At 27.9% G+C, this 15,781-nt stretch overlaps 1 protein-coding gene across 1 annotated transcript in view; it reads right to left on the reverse strand.

The window, feature by feature from the left end:
* The window catches only part of LOC111677204 (Down syndrome cell adhesion molecule-like protein Dscam2), a 94,637-nt gene extending 79,798 nt beyond the window's left edge, over nucleotides 1–14,839 (reverse strand). Inside the window, exons 1-2 of the mRNA XM_046955451.1 lie at nucleotides 14,488–14,839; nucleotides 10,294–11,134 (exon numbers count right to left, since the gene is read on the reverse strand). The gene's annotated coding sequence lies outside the window, so the exon portion shown is untranslated. The remainder of the gene's footprint in view (nucleotides 1–10,293; nucleotides 11,135–14,487) is intronic.
* Nucleotides 14,840–15,781: the final 942 nt, after the last annotated feature.

Consider the following 15,781-nt stretch of genomic DNA (forward strand, 5'->3'; position numbering starts at 1 on the left):
GGTTTAAAAAATTGTAATTTTCTCAATTTCGTTAGAATCTTTTCTATACATGTTAAGCTTTTGCGCAGATAAGATAATTTTGGCGTACGTGTGGAGAACTTTTAAAAACGATGCATCTAGCCGTCATTCAACTGAACACCGCGAATATTACCTTTATCTCGAAAGAAATCAGAACAAAGTTGTATAGTTTTTTATAATAATTGTCGGACATCATTTGTTCCAGCTCTTTCGAAATTTACTCAAATATTCATTCAACAAAGTCAAGGTTTGCAAAAAAGTTTAAAACTATTTCTTCTAAGTATGTATTTATATCTGATATCTGTGTCAGATATCTGTTTTCTTTTTCTATCATCTATTAATTTTTTGAATTGAATATTTAGTTCATATAAAAAGGACATTTTATATTATTATGAAAATGCATTTACATTAAAGTGTTAATTTTTATTTTTTCAGTGTCATCATAAATACAGACCTTCATTATATACATATTTTTGATATAAAGGTTTGTTAAAAATTTTTAAACTAACTCTTATTTTACTGATTTTAACATATTAGACTTTTATGAAACCGAATCTCATATCTGTTTTTTTAATTATTATATTATCATTGTTATGTTTAAAGGTTAATTTCGATTTTAGCGATGTCATCGTAAATACAGGTCTTCATTATATATTTTCCTCATTTCATTTTAGTCGGTTGAAAACAAAATAACATTTTATTATATGTAGTTTCAAACAATTTTCCCAATATTATATTACTTGAGTTTGATTTTCACAGATTATTGGTTAACATTATTCGAAATTCTAAAATGTAAATTTTCAATCTGGAATTTAAATTTTTTTAGTTGAGAGATATTGTTATTGAAAATAGACGGTATTGGTCCACAATTTCGCCTAACCTCCAAATAACCTCCAAACACTCATAAAATAACTTTAAGAATATATAACGATAAAATTCTGCATACACATGTTTATTTGGAACCTAATCTCTTTGTAAGATTTAAATTTAAAATTTATTCTACGACAATCAAAATAGTCTACATGATTTCGTTTTTCGATATTTTCAAAAATACCTTTGAACGTTTAATATTATATAAAATTTGACCTAAACAATGTAATTGTATCCAAATTATATTAAAAATTCTACACAACTTTCGTTTGTAGACAACATAGTAAAACGAAAAACAAAACTGAAATACTTGGGAAGTGATACTATTTTTCTAAAAGTACTAAACTAGTCTTTAACTAGTACCAAAATTATCAGTACTAGTTCCCAAGTGTAAACTTTCCTATTCCATCATAATGCTATAATTAACATTGATTGTGTTTGAAAAATTACTAGTACCATTAGTTCTAGACTAGTACACTTGGACCCAATTGGGTTCTTTAGAACTAGTTTGAAACTAGTTCTAATATTCATAAAAAGTCGCCATAATTGGTGGTTTTGCTCTTTTGCAATCCTCCTGCACAATTCCAAGTGAAAATTACTACACAACTAGTTTCTTTATACGGTTTTATTTGTAAAGATACCAAAAAAAGAATACTTTAAAAAATGTTGTAAATACCTAACAATTTAATATGAAGAAATTCTGGTTCTATCCGTGTCACCAACGTTGATATCGTTGATATCAAAATTCCATTCAGGTACATATCTCCATTTCGTTATAAAAACATTCGCCGTAGGATAAAACAAACATTAAACTTATTACAGTTTTAAGATTTAATAGACGTACTTACATAGGGATTTGCTTGCAACCGGACCTAAATTTACATGCACTATTTATTCTCTAATTTGAAGGGATGTGCTTGAAAATATTGTTGTAATGTTTCAAAATTTTATTTTAATAATTTAAAAAAAAATATTTTTTCAACACATGTCAAAGAAAATTAGTCTAGAAGTAGGGCCATTCAACTACTCCTAGTACTAGTATTTTTCCATATAAACTCTAACCCAATTTGTACTAGTGACTGTTGTTCTAGTAATAGTAATAGTGGCATTAAGACAATTATCGCTTCATTCCCTGCAGGGAATTTATAGAATTGTGGAATTAAAGTGATCCAGATTCCTTAAACATCATATATGTCAGCATCTACGTTCTTAATTCTAGAAACTTAAAATCGGCGGAGATTCAACTATACCCCTGACTTAAAAGGTACAAAAACATGGCATTTTTATTCCTAACGCAAGAATTTGCAGTTGTTTGGCAAATTTAAAAAATTAATTGATTTTATATTCGAATCCTTTCAGAAAAATAGTATCACTTCTTAGATATTTATTTTTGTCGCAAAGTGTAATCAAATTAAACTAAATAAATCTTTAAAAAATTTGTTTATATACGATAGTATAATGTATAATAGCAGTTAATACAATTATTTGGGATATTTTGTTTCACTTAGAGTGAGTATACTTATTATATAGAACATGTATAATAATCATACGCCTTGGATAAAGAAATTCTCAGATGAATGTTATGAAGAAATGTACCAACATTCATATTTTGAATTTTAATATGTATATGAAATAAAATATGAAGAGTTAAACAAGCTTATATGCTGATGGCAAGTTTTCAAATAAATAAATTCTAATACTTTTTTTTTTTAAAGCATTCTTTTAAATTCTGAATGTTTAATAGCACAGGAGAATATGATTATTATCTTTTGGTTCCTTTATATACATACAGCTATGTATATATAATGTAGGTGTAGTATAACAGTATTTATTAAGGTGGTTCTTTCTCTAACGTAACAATCTAAAAATAAACTTATTTTAACCATTATATGTGAAAAAGGTAAAATATTTTTAATCATAATTTGGTCAAAAATAAGTTCTATATTCGATATCCACGAAAAATCTACTGAAGTTAATTCCCATGGAAATGTAATTTAACTGCTTGAACAACCAAATCGATCACCCTTATATCCATATATATTTGTATGTATGAATACCATCCGGTGTTCACATATTGTGTTACATAAACATATTAAAGGTGAATACTGAAAACATAAATATAAATTTATTTACGTAAAGTCATACAAAAACATACATACATACATACATACATACATACATACATACATACATACATACATACATACATACATACATACATACATACATACATACATACATACATACATACATTGTAAATATGTACGAATGTCGTGCTTTTGGACATACAAGAAAATTTATATTTATTTTAATAAATGTAAAACCAACAATAATGAAAAAATGTACTTAAAAATGAACAACATCAAATTTACATTACTCTAAATATGTATTTGTAATACTTGTTAACAAAATATATATGTACGTTAAACATTAGTTAAATTAATAATGTTTTATTTTGTAAATTCAAATGATATAAAAATTTAGAACATATGTATGTATGCAAATATTATTTGTCACCTATTTAGATAGTAATAAATACGTTCTCATAAATTAATTCACTTTGCATCTTTTAATTTCATTATTATTTTCACTGATGAAATAAATACAAAAAGTGTATCCTTTATTATACAAAAGAACGATATTATAGCGAAAACGACATTCTATGAGCGATTGTAATATCATATTTTAATATTGAAAATGATATTATTATATCGTTTTAAAATATTTTGTTTCTAATAAAAATGAAAGAAAAAATGCAAACATTTGAAAACATAAAAATACATACGGCCAAGATGGGGAGAAAATTTAAATAAAATCAATTACATAATAGATAAAATAATTTTTAAGTAAAATGACAGACAAACTTAAATAACAAATTTTAAAATTTATGTTTTTCTTAAAAACAAATAATTTTTTTGTTTGAAAGTTTCCAAAATTTTATAGTTTTCATCAAGATAAAAAATATTATTTTAAATTTATATGGAATAGATGAGAATTATTTTACTAAAAGGTTATTTTCTTTAGATTCCCCATTGTTGTACTCTTTATTTTTATGTATTGATCATTACACAATAAGCAATTTTTGGTAAAGAAATACAAAATACATTTTTTATTTATTTCCATACGAATTTTATTTATAAATCGTTTATAAGAAAAAAATTTGCGCATGAATAAGGCCTTATATATTTTATACTATAATATTGTCAAACTTAAATATATAGGGACAATTTCATCAAGTGAAAAAATAGTTTTTGACGAAATTTACACCAACCATTTAGACCATTAACCATATAGTAGTATATATATGCGAAACTAATTGTCAAGGATTTAAGTCCCCTGTCAAAACCTAACTGATGAGAATGTATTAGTAGAATCACACAAATAAACACAGATGTTCAAAAGGTACTAAATAAAAAAGTTAATTATTTTTTGGAAAAGATATTTTATCATAAAACATATTATAAAGATGTCTTTTTATAATTTTCTCTGCACTAATGCAAAATGAAAAAAATGTATGTAAAATACTTTTTTAATTTTCAACACGAAAATGTACAACTTTTCTTTTTTCGGTTTTAATTAAAACAAGTAGGAAAGTATAGTCGGGCATGGCCGACCATATGATACCCTACACCATGAGTATATTTTTACAATTTTTACTTTTATAAAATTTTTATTTTTGAATATTTATTGGTGTTACACACGGAATGACAAACTTATATATACCCTCTATCACCACTGATGGCGGTGGAGGGTATAATAAATGGAAGTAATGATAAATAAGAATACACACCACTGAAAAAGCTTGTAAACTTCGATCTAACTCACCATAAAAGTTGAATTGAATGGGATATAAAACGATTTCTAAAAAAACATCATTTACTATTTGAAAAATGCACCAGGTAGGAGTTGAACTCGAGCCTGAAATAATTTATTCATCAATAATAAATTATAATATATAAACGAAAATATTTTTAAACTACATAGTCTTTAATTAGGAACTTTAATTTAGGAAAATATTATAGTGCAAGATTTTGTAAAGCACTGGTCACGTTTGGCCATGCCTTGAAATTACTCATGCGGTATACTTTAAGGTGGGTATTGGACCAATATTTTTGTATGTTACAAACATCAGCACAAACGTATAATACCCTCCCCACTATAGTGGTGTAGGGTATAATGAAATGTCAAAGAATAAAAAATATTTTTTTTCGTTTGTAAAATATAAATTATTTTCGGGGTTTTAAATAAATGAAAAGTGTTGCAAAAAATAATAAACATTAAGTTTAAGTGACAAGAAAAACTAATACTTAAGTGCTAATATTCTCGCAATTTTGCGAAGAAAATTATAAGTTTAGTGAGTGCGTTTAGTTCTCACAAGTTTGTTTTATTCTCTCAGAGCTCGTATGTGTGAAGAGAATACAAATTTTTGTTTGAAAACCGCTTTAGTTTCGCCTATATGTGCTACTATATAGCATTAACTTTAAGAACTTTGTGTTTATTTAGTGGGATGCGAGTTTTTTTTTTTTAAATTTGTTTTTAAAAACAATGAACAAATATATTTTTTAAAAACCTTTGAACAAGTTTTGCTAGGACCAATAGGTGAAAAGTTCCACATATTTGAAAAAAAATTCTCAAATATAGCAGTAGTAATAAATCAGCAACATTAGAAATAGTTCTAAATAAAACATAATGTACAAATGGGTTAGTAGCTTTAAAATATAAATAATTATACCCTACACCACTTTAGTTGGGAGGGTATATTTGGTTTGTGCTGATGTTTGTAACGCACAATAATATTGGTCGTATAACAATCGGCTCAGAATCATTTCAATAAAATATGGTACATGATTTTCTATTGTCCCAGGGACGAAACCTATTCAACTAGCCTCCATACAACTTAACCCTCCAATAGGTTTTCAAACCTTGTAATCAAACTACAGGTCACAATTTTGGAGATAATTCAATTAAATTTGGCACAGGATCTTTTATGGTACCGTAAACGATGCCTTTTGAAAATGGTACATTATTTGGCATAGCCCTCATACAACTGAACTCCCGAATAGGGCATAATTGTGTTTTATATACTCATATCTCGACAAAAGCTGTAAAAACCAAGTTCTTTACTAGACTTGAAGACCCTCACGAATTCCATAATAATAGGTCCTCATATGACACTAGTCCCTATGAAGAGCCCTCATCAAAATTTCATTTAAAAGTATACAATTTTATTCAACAATAAACGACTTAAGTATGTATATCCGAGTCAGGGTACAATTTAACTTAAATGCTTTATTATGACAATTAAATCACATTATATTTTTGTAAAAGGTATATGGTATATAATTTCTATACTTGTTTTTTTATTATTGTTTTTGATAAGTAGCTATAAGGAATTAATATCGCATCTTTATAATATGTAAATATGTCGAAGTCCTATCATTTTTTCCCGCAGTTGTGGCTTTTTATACCCTACACCACTTTAGTGGGGAGGGTATATTGGGTTTGTGCTGATGTTTGTAACATACAAAAATATTCATCCTATACCCACCTTAAAGTATACCAATCGACTTAGAATCGTTTTCTGAGTCGATTAAGCTATGTCCGTCCGTCCTTCCGTCCGTCTGGCTGTCCATGTAAACCTTGTGCGCAAGGTACAGGCCGCAATTTTCAAGGTAATTGGATGAAATTTGGCACACACACTTTTTTGCACCAAGGACGAAGCCTATTGAAAATGGTTGAAATCGGTCCATTATTTCGAATAGCCCCCATACAACCGGGTTTGTGCTGATGTTTGTAACATACAAAAATATTTGTCCTAGACAAAACTTAGTTTTATAGAACTTTAAATGACACTACCGATTTTTGTAATGATCGGCTTCATTTGACCCTATCCCCCATACAAACTCCCCTTCAGAAAATGACTTAAAGGTCAAAATTCACTCACAATACCAATGACAGTACTACTGCTATCAAAATTTTTATTTTTTTGCTACATCTAAGTATAACTATTGCTACCAAAATCTAAATGTAGCAGTAGTAATGGTAAGTGATTTGCTGCTAGTTTTTAAAGATTTTTAAACACAAAAGTAGTTATTTTTCGTTACTACAGCTGCTTGTAATCTAGTTATTTAAACACTGTTTACAATCATTTAAATTAACAAATGACCACGTACAATAATATCGGTCCTATACTCACCTTCAAATATACCAATCGGATCAGAATCATTTTCAGAGACGATTTAGTAAATTAAGCTCGGTCCATATTTCACCTAGCCCCCATATAACAAAATCTTCGAATAGGGCCTGTAAACCTTATAATCAAAGTACGGGTCGCAATTTTAGAGATAATTTGGCACGTGATCTTCTATAATACCGTAGACGAAGCCTATTGAAAATGGTTAATATCGGTCCATTATTTCACCTAGCCCTATACAACAGAACCCGCCGAATAGGGCTTTTAAGTTCATATCTTGACAAAAAGCTGCAAAATCAAGTTCTATACCAGCCTTAATGACCATCATGTGAAGCAAATTGAAATTTGTGAATTGTGTCATGTATTGTAAGTACATGTATTCTATTTACGTATATATATTTTAGTAATCAAAATAATATTTTTTACCAATATTATAATCACATTGGATCATAATATAGTCATGTATCGCATACAATATTATGGTATTATGGAAAAATAGCACGTCATCAAAATGAGTGCGTATAACTAGTGAACATTCGATGATTCTCATGCAAATTTTCATTCGTGCACTACATTTATTTTAAAATGCATTAAAATCCGTTAAGCATTCAGCCAACTTGGTATTTTTTTCTCTTGTTAATTAAGATGTTAAAATGGACTTAATATTACTAATTTTAACAAATATTAAATACAAAATCTAACAAAATTAATGTTATTTTTAATATATATTATATGAAATGCACGTTTCTTTTGAATCCTAAGAGTATACCAAATTATAGTGAATTTTACAATTCTTATAACAGAATTTTACATAGGTGAATTTTGTGCAATTTCTCATAACTTCACTTATGACAAATTTATAAGAATTTTGGCATGTATTTAAAATGCATTAACAAAGAATATGTACAAACGAAATTATGAAAATATCCCTTCTTCTTGAGCAACTTCAAAATTTTTTGCTGGGAACCTTATCACGAAAATGATGGGTATAGTTACAAACGGATTATTCCAAAATTTCTAACTGTTTACGAATAACTTGCTAAAAGACATTCAGAGTAACTTACAAGAAATTATATTTATTAATTTAAAAAAATTTCCCTTCTTGACCTCAACTTAAATTAAGATAATAATAGCAATAATGATTATTGTCTGTGTTAGGGATAACAATTTAATTAATAAAATATAAACCATTTAATATGAACAGAAACCATTTTAAGATGTATTCACTAATTAAAACTTTTAATTTTGTTAATAAACATTTTAATAAACACTTGATAATCATAAGAAGGCATTAAAAGAATAATTTCAAATGGTGTTAATTTATTATCTAATTTGCATATATACGAATTTTTTGTTATTTTAAAAAAATTGAAATTGTATTAATTGGCATTCAAATACTTATAGCAGATGTGAAGAAACACTAATTTATGTTTCAGTGTTGCCACATGATTTACTATTTTAAATATCTTTTACAATACCTATAATACATTTTACAATACCTATAATATATTGATTTTTTCTCTTTTACTAAATAACAACCGTATTTATTTATTTAATTGATTGCTTTATACCAAGTTCTCACGAAGAGTTTAACTACTTAATTACAATAGCCAATTAACCCGTTTCCAAGACACCTTGGCAATTCGTTTTGACAGTTCACAGCTATGTTTTTCTTTTACATTCACTATTTTCTTATATTTTGGAAACATGTGTGTAAATGATACAAAAATATGTTTGTAACATTATAAAAACAAATTAGGTACAAATATATTTATTATTTTTTTGAAATTTTTGTTGATTTTTTTATTTGTCTCCAACAAATGAAAACAAACAGCTGACTGTGATAAATATCCGATAAAAATCGTTTGTAGGTCATTCAAATTTTGTATGACGACTAATATAATTATGTTCGTAATTGGGAGTTGATTGAAGAATAAGATAGTGAATGACAAATAATTGCATCGTATGAACGCGGTATAAGAAATTTTAAACTAATCAGTATCACGACGCCGTCAAATTGACTGAGGTACTTACTATTGGATATCCAATAATGATATCAGATTTATACTGATATTCAAGCTGATGTTAAGTCCCTGATTGATGTTTTCTCAACATCACAACTTGTTCTTGAATGGCGCACATCTATAAACGAGATGGTGAAACATACGAACATACGATTTATACCAGTTTTATAACAATACCCAGAAAAACGTTTTATATGTGAAAACCAAGTTTTATAACAAGTTTTATATACTCAGTATAATAATGCACCGGATTATTGGGATCTGGACGTGGACCAGTTCTGTGAGGTTTCACTATCTGTCATAAAAAGGCAAATATATGAAACGGTGTATGCGGAAACATGCATTGAGCAGGATGTAGGTATGTTTCTAAACTTACATTTTGTTTCTAAACAAATTTTCCTTCTCTTTCTGTTATACATATTCTTCTCTTCTTTTTCTTCTTACAGGAAAAAATAAAAAGGGTTCATTGTTAGACCCAAGTAAAGCTGTAATTTCGGATATTCGACACAACCACATGTCAAAGCTAACCTAATCGAAAGCGCGCAACTTTATCCAAAAACTTCTTCTTTTCGTCAATCTTAATAAGTTTCTGAATAAAATACATAAGGAAATTTGATCATTATCAACTTCAGTTTTTGAACAACCAGTCAATATCGAAATCGCTTTATGTTGGTTTTGATATTTTGATTCAAACTAATGTTTGATCCCAATTATCCGGTGCATTATTATACTGAGTATATAAAACTTGTTATAAAACTTGGCTTTCACATATAAAACGTTTTTCTGGGTATTGTTATAAAACTTCATAAAATTGGTTGTTATGTAGTGCTATTTCATGACATCTAGTTAGTGGGCTAAAGCATTTAAGTTTTCAGGGTTATTCGAAAACAATACTTTTCATATTTCTAAATATACCAAATCTGGTATCCCTATAACTAAAGCTAGCAATCCCAGGTTAAGTAGTTATATTTAACGAAGAACGATACTGACAAAGTGTTACCGTTTCAACTTTGAGAGTTAATTAAAAACAATACACTCTTGACTCTAATTTTCTTTAATTGACACTTGAATAAAAAAGTTTTATTTCTGTTTTTGTTTTTTGCCCCCCTTTTCCTTTTTTTAATGTGTTTGAGTGTATGTCTGATTGTGTTGTAACTGTTTTTCTTTTGTTTTTGTTTTTCAACTTACATTTGTTATCCATCCAATATTATTCTAATCCCTTTTGTCTGGCGGTTATATTCTCGTTTTCAGCTCTTTTAATGCTGATGCTCTTCTTGTAGTTTTTTGTTAGTTGTTGTTGTAGTTGTTTATAAAACTGGATTTGTAAGAGTTTGTTGGTATGCGTGTTTTTGGATAAATAAGTTGAGTACCACTATTATTGTTGTTATTATGAAAATATCCTTGAAATATAAAACACCATACGGCTGAGCTGAGGGTTGAGAAAACAAAAGAGGTGTGGATAGAAGAAGAAAAAACGTAAACAACAGCTACAATAATATTAACATTAACCACGCCAACAACAACAACAGCAAAAGCGGCTGTAGCAGCAGCAGTAGCAACTATAAGATTAAATAACGAAGTGCGATATTGTATATAAACAGAGTAAAATTTAACTACACGAAATGTATGTCATTACCACTAAGCACGTGCTCGCTATTACTTTTACAAATACACAAACGCTTACACGCACACCGAACCGTTACGTATACGTTCAGTGTATTTAGTTGCAAGTACACATAAATACATTCAAATAAACATACACTTATTTATAAATGTGTGTTAGTTACGACCTCGTTACCGGAAGTTGAATAAACTTTGTTGTTTTTGTAGATTCTTCTTATTTGTTTTTATATAACTTTTTTCTATATTTTGTTCACTTTTATTTTTATTACTTGTTTATTTGCCAGTCTGTGTGTATGTGCGTGATAGTGATGTGATGATTATTAAATAAAATTCTGATTTCACTATAAATACTGTTTACTATTGCTGTATTTGTTTTTCTACTATTTTAATTGCTTTTGTATTATTGCTGATGATTAGAAGGAGAAGAGTAGATAGGCTTTAGAGGATTAAATAAAGTGTATCGTATTGTAAACAAATAATTATTATGTATTTATGTACTTAATTCACTTGTGATAATATCAATTGACATAATTAACAGCTTAAATAAATATTTTCTTTTATCATCCGTTTTGTTGTATTTGTTTTTTTTTACTTTATAATGTTTTAACAGTTTTTACAATATAAATTCTCACAGGACTTTTATGGAGTAATGGAAAAGCTCTTTTCTCTATACCATATGAGCGTACATTTTTCTTAATATTACATGTACATATGTATATCTCTCGTTTGCTCGGTTTTTCTACTCGAAAATATTATAGCCAGAATTGCATTCGTTGTTTGTCGTAAGTTTTTTCTCTGAGAGCACTAAATACTGGTACATAGGTCGATAGAATAATAACTATAGAGAACATAATAGATTTTTAAGCATTACTTTATCGGCATTCGCGGAAAATCACACTACATACTTATTATATATGTAGATATGCATGTATGTATATCCTGTTACGTACATACATACATTGTACTTATATTGTTGTCTAGGACAGTGTTGCTAAATTACATTTTTTTTGAAAAGTCTTTTATTTTAGTCAACAAAATTTTGGAATAGCGGATGGAATTTAGTTTTAAATTTGTTTACCAAATTTTAAAAATGGGGTAAGTTTTTTATACTAAGAAATTCGGTAATCTTTTGGCATTTCTACACATTACTGTAATTCAACTAAAATTCCTTAAGAATGCATTATAATTGTCTCAGTGGAAGACAATCCTAATAAAATTTAATAGAAAAATTTAAATACACATAAAATAATTTAGACAGTGAAGTCGGTAAAACCCTAGTTCGTTTTTTTAGTTTTATGATTTTTTATATCGAAGATATACACAAATTTTAACAAAACGAAGTTATTTGTAGAATTATGCGAGTAAGTTTTTTTTTTTTTGATGTAATAGTTTTTTATGTCATATTAGTTAATTGAGTTTAGTTTGACCAACTTTTTTGAGGTTGTTATTATAATGTATGAGATTTTTCGACAAGAGTCTTATATCGAAGCTACGACGAACTAAAAAGGTGTGATTGTCAAAAATTCCTCAATAGGATTTAATATTAATTAATTTCAATTTTTTTTAGAAAAATTGATTTTTGATTTCGATTTCACAGACGGCAAAAACGGTAGAAAAGTAGTGAATTTCCGCATACACCATAAGCTGCATCAAAAACGAAACATAGCGAAGTCACTTTGATAATACATCGTTTTCACTCCATATATAAATATAAATTATGAAAACATTTTAAAACTTTCGTAGTTAGCTGCTAGTCGAAGATCCGAAATGTGCTTTTAATTTGTCAACATTGTGTATTTCCATTTTATTTTTTGTTAATTTGATCCGTACATATTTTGACAACGGATGTTATTGAAAAATTACAAGAACTATTGTGACACAATAGTACCAAGCGTGCATAAATACAAAAAAGTTTTTTTTTAATTTCCAAATTTTTTACAATTAATGGTAGAGGTTGAAGTTAAAATTTTTTAAGATTTGTTTTTTTTTAAGGTATAAATTAAATATCAAACATTCCGAATATATTTTTTTAATGACCGTTTAATGACCCATTTCGAATGACAATTGAATGGAAACTACAATACAATTTTCAAATGTTATCATTTAATATCAAGATTGACATTGACATACAGATATACAGACATTGGAAAAGTGTCTTTCTGAGCAGATTAAGAGATACACAAAGTTGGGTGCTTTATAAAAACAGCTCAGAAGTTAATATCATACTCGTTGGTAATATATGTGCGTTAAAAGTATTTCCTAAAAGATGATACATTTAAACTATATATACATATCTGGACCATATGAGTTTTTATGATCTACTTATTTAAGAGATGTTGATGAAACATTGTTTGGGTCAAATTCGATTCTTCTTCTTTTCGTTAACCTAGATTTTGTATGATTAAACGCATGTCAAAGCATATAGACTTGTCTTACAGATGGATTTTGAAGGTACAAAGTGTCTTGGTACGCCTTGTATCGATTTCAAATTGTCGGAGAAATGGAAGGACGCATAGGTAAAATTCGCCTAAAGTTCTATTAATTTTTTCTATTTAGGGTTAAGTTTTCAATGTACTTAATATGTAAAATATTGCGTAAAATTCCATGGTTTATATTTTTGCCTTTTAGAGGTTTTTAAAAGTTTAAGTTTTAAAAATCCGTCGGCATGACGGCATGAACTTGTAAGTTGGTTTTTGATTCTAAAATTAAGTTTAAATTTATTTTATAAACTCAGACCCTAAAAATCACTTCTGTTGCAACACTGAATAAAATCAAACGAACACTTGTGCGTGTACATGAGAATTTTCTATTAGTTTGTCGGCAAATAACGTTACAAACGAACGAACGGTGGCGGCTATTGTAATTGAACGAGAGTTGTAGATGCGGATATGGAGGACGAGTTTATAACAGGATGCTTATTATGAGGCTGATGATGACATTGTATTATTGTATTGTAATCATTAATTATGCGTAACATGTGACAAAACTACGTTGCTATATACACACACACAAGGATTCATTTATACATTCAAATGCACACGTACATGTCAACGACCAACTGACCGAGTTATGTACTTATGTCACAAACATAAACAATTCATGAATAAAAATGACGATGCTCATTTGCCAGATGACACTTTACGACAGCAAACATAATGACACTTTAGCTTATTGTCACATGAATGAAATGAGTTTTTTTTTTGTTTTTTTTTTATATTGTTTTGTATTAAAATTTATTTGGTCGTTTGGTTTAAAATCACTTTTAATCACAATCGTATGGAAAATGTTAATATTATTACACAACAATGATTTTTTAAGAGATTAACATTTCCATAGAAGATTATACAGGTTTATAAATATGTAATACATTTGATATTGTTGTTTAAATCTACTTAACGTTTAATTTATCTGTTTGAAATATGTGATTATCATCAATGATAATTGACAAAGCTGCATCACATCGATTAACCATAAGAGTACACTTCCACACTATACACATATGTGGTAATGTACATACATATATGTATATTAAAATATCTGAACGCAAATCTATACATGTATGTTGTATAATGTCACTTTGAACACATCAAGCTTAACATAAATGGGAAAAATCTTTCCACACTTTGTTTAATTTGCTTTTAGAAATCGAAAAAAATAAACATTGCAAATGCTTTCACGTTTTGGAATTTATACGAAAACAAAAAATCAATTCAATCTATAAAAATTCCATCACCCAAATTCGCAACAAAAATCACTCACATACACTCCATACACTACTATTGGTTCACTTTACTTCAATTCGAATTCAAATGACTGACATGCCAACCGTCTTTCAATCAATCAGTCGTGTTAGCATTTTTTAAACATTTTCGTTTCTTTTTTTTTAATTTTAGAATTTCCTCTTGTTTGTTTTATTTTTACTGTTAAACTCTATTACTCATACGTACAGTATGAAAGTGTGTTGTAGTTAGAGGGTAGAAGAGGTGGTTGATACACAAAAAATATCCTTATTGTTGTTTCTTTCTTTATTTTTTTTTTATTTCTTGTGGAAACAATGTGGCGTTTTGTGAAGCGAATTTAGAACCGTCCGTGATGATGAAGCTGCGATGACTGACAACATAAAAAGATTTTTCCTGCAACATGGTGAAGAAACACATCATTAAAGCTTTTATATTTACTACCAATTGTCCTAACGTAAGCTCTGAGAGTATCTGAAGTGGTGGATTTTCTCTGGTGTATGGTGAGTATTACTCTTTTATACTTGAAATTTCTTCTCAAAGAATATTTTCTTTCCTATCTGTATGTATGATTGTGATAAAATGTAGCGGAAAATATATAACGTCGTCATCATAATAATAATTTTCAGCAAAAATTATGTTTTTTTTTTTTTTTTTTGTTTACGCTATATGTATATAAAGTGTTAATGTCGTCAACAGCTGTGATAAGATCACGTTAAACAAGATAAACAAGAAGTCATTGAATTTTAAATTGACACTAGCAACTGTTTTTTTCTTCTATCTTTCTGATATTCTCTTTTAACCTTTTTTCCCTCATTGGTTTTGTAAGTATTGCCATTATTTACATATACTAATACTATTTGACAGCAAAAAAAAAAAGTATCTCCTCTTGTACTACATCATTTCCACATAATTCAAAAACGCTGATTTGACAAAAAATAAAAACGGTTTGCAAGTAATTTCGGTTTTTTAGATTTTATTGAATGTCCCGTTGTTTCGGCAATTTTGTCTTGTTACAGTTTCTTTATTAATTTAAGGATGTTTTTACAATTGTTTAAGAAAATTAAATGGAACATTTTTTCTGGACAAATTAAAATTTTTTAATGTGAGAACATTACCTTTGGATGGATGGATTGATTGAGGTTTAAAACCATTAAGGGTAATCGATATATATTCAAAAGAGTTGCGGTTTTGAGTTTATTTAGATAACTCTTTCTATTTATGAATTATACTTTTTATACATTTGGGAAATAATTAAGTAAATTTCAGATTATGTGTGTATTTAAAAAAAACATGTATGTTCCAGGGTAAATTTC

Source organism: Lucilia cuprina, chromosome 2 (genome assembly GCF_022045245.1).
Source record: "Lucilia cuprina isolate Lc7/37 chromosome 2, ASM2204524v1, whole genome shotgun sequence".
Lineage (NCBI taxonomy): Eukaryota > Metazoa > Arthropoda > Insecta > Diptera > Calliphoridae > Lucilia > Lucilia cuprina.